This window comes from Anopheles funestus (assembly GCF_943734845.2).
Source record: "Anopheles funestus chromosome X unlocalized genomic scaffold, idAnoFuneDA-416_04 X_unloc_84, whole genome shotgun sequence".
NCBI classification, from domain to species: domain Eukaryota; kingdom Metazoa; phylum Arthropoda; class Insecta; order Diptera; family Culicidae; genus Anopheles; species Anopheles funestus.
This window is the reverse complement of record NW_026045214.1, coordinates 20,001-22,500: the sequence shown is the minus strand read 5'-3', so window position 1 is coordinate 22,500 and position 2,500 is coordinate 20,001. Positions and strand designations below refer to the sequence as shown.

The window sequence follows — 2,500 nt, the reverse complement described above, 5'->3', positions numbered from 1 at the left end:
GCTCGGTCGCTCGCTTGCTATGTGTCAGAATTTGTTGAAAGCCAACTCGTTCGTTGTACACTTTGATGGGTGACCATCACTGTGTCCCCGTGCCGAGCTAGATCTCCCCTAGCCGTAAGGCACTTGAACGCCCCTTCGACGACGAGTTGCATGTGTGTGGTATGTGTCAGAATCTGGTGAAGCTTTCTGCATGTGATGTGCCTTGTGTGGATCCGTGGCCATTGCATTGTGTCTGGTGCTTAGATACCCAGACACTTAGAACGCTTGCGCGGAAAGCAAACTCGATCGTTGTACACTTTGATGGGTGACCATCACTGTGTCTCCGTGCCGTGCTAGATCCCCCCTAGCCGTAAGGCACTTTGAACGCCCCTTCGACGACGAGTTACAAGAGTGTGGTATGTGTCAGAATCTGGTGAAGCTTTCTGCATGTGATGTGCCTTGTGTGGATCCGTGGCCATTGCATTGTGTCTGGTGTGTAGGTACCCAGACACTTAGAACGCTTGCGCGGAAAGCAAACTCGATCGTTGTACACTTTGATGGGCAACCATCACTGTGTCTCCGTGCCGTGCTAGATCTCCCCTAGCCGTAAGGCACTTTGAACGCCCCTTCGACGACGAGTTACAAGAGTGTGGTATGTGTCATAATCTGGTGAAGCTTTCTGCATGTGATGTGCCTTGTGTGGATCCGTGGCCATTGCATTGTGTCTGGTGTGTAGGTACCCAGACACTTAAGCAAACTCGATCGTTGTACACTGTGATGGGCGAGCATCACTGTGTCTCCGTGCCGTGTAAGAGCTCCCCTGGCCATCAGGCACTTGAAAGGTCCTTCGACGACGAGTTACAATAGTGGTGTGTTAGATACGTCAGGTGATGGTATCTACTGTTGTGCAATACGTATCCGGCCACGGCACGGAACGAACGGGAACTGTGGTGCAGACATACAAAGAGTTAAGCCTATTAGTCATTAACTCTAAGGACGGGGCCATGGGGCGGTACGCAAAGGATACGGATGAGCGAGTATGCAGGCCCAATACTCAATAGCTCGATCCGATCCAAGCACATGAGTTGACTGCGGCGCCAGGTTAACCAATGTGCTAGATTCTATTTGGCCAGTAGAATCTTGTGTCTTATGCGATTTGATACCAAGACACCAGAACGAAAGTTAGTTGAAGAGTTATTAAACTCTTATGAAGTATGGTTGTGCAATCACAACTTATGACTTTAACCTATAAAGTGGATATGGACTTGCAATTATAACATGGAATCTCTACACACCCCATGAGCTCGATCCAATCCACGCACACGAGTTGCCTGAGTAGCGACAGGTATACCGATGTGCAATACGTATCCGGCCACGGCACGGAACGAACGGGAACTGTGGTGCAGACATACAAAGAGTTAAGCCTACTAGTCATTAACTCTAAGGACGGGGCCATGGGGCGGTACGCAAAGGATACGGATGAGCGAGTATGCAGGCCCAATACTCAATAGCTCGATCCGATCCAAGCACATGAGTTGACTGCGGCGCCAGGTTAACCAATGTGCTAGATTCTATTTGGCCAGTAGAATCTTGTGTCTTACGCGATTTGATACCAAGACACCAGAACGAAAGTTAGTTGAAGAGTTATTAAACTCTTATGAAGAATGGTTGTGCAATCACAACTTATGACTTTAACCTATAAAGTGGATATGGACTTGCAATTATAACATGGAATCTCTACACACCCCATGAGCTCGATCCAATCCACGCACACGAGTTGCCTGAGTAGCGACAGGTATACCGATGTGCAATACGTATCCGGCCACGGCACGGAACGAACGGGAACTGTGGTGCAGACATACAAAGAGTTAAGCCTACTAGTCATTAACTCTAAGGACGGGGCCATGGGGCGGTACGCAAAGGATACGGATGAGCGAGTATGCAGGCCCAATACTCAATAGCTCGATCCGATCCAAGCACATGAGTTGACTGCGGCGCCAGGTTAACCAATGTGCTAGATTCTATTTGGCCAGTAGAATCTTGTGTCTTACGCGATTTGATACCAAGACACCAGAACGAAAGTTAGTTGAAGAGTTATTAAACTCTTATGAAGAATGGTTGTGCAATCACAACTTATGACTTTAACCTATAAAGTGGATATGGACTATCAATTATAACATGGGGCACACACCATGTTCTCGATCCAATCCACGCACACGAGTTGCCTGAGTAGCGACAGGTATACCGATGTGCAATACGTATCCGGCCATAGGCACGGAACGAACAGGAACTGTGGTGCAGACATACAAGGGCCATGGGGCGGTACGCAAAGGATACGGATGAGCGAGTATGCAGGCCCAATACTCAATAGCTCGATCCGATCCAAGCACATGAGTTGACTGCGGCGTCAGGTTAACCGATGTGCTAAGAGAGTTGTTCCTGGGCCTTCAAAGTGACTTCAAAACTATCTTAGCGAATGGTGGCCATGGGCGTAGACATGAGCCACAAGTCACAAGGCCTG

The 2,500-nt window shown here is 48.7% G+C and overlaps 1 long non-coding RNA gene across 5 annotated transcripts in view; it reads left to right on the top strand.

Annotated features, from left to right (window-relative positions):
- The window catches only part of LOC125774135 (uncharacterized), a 30,445-nt gene that overhangs the window by 13,351 nt on the left and 14,594 nt on the right, over window positions 1-2,500 (top strand). The gene's annotated exons all lie outside the window — the stretch shown is intronic.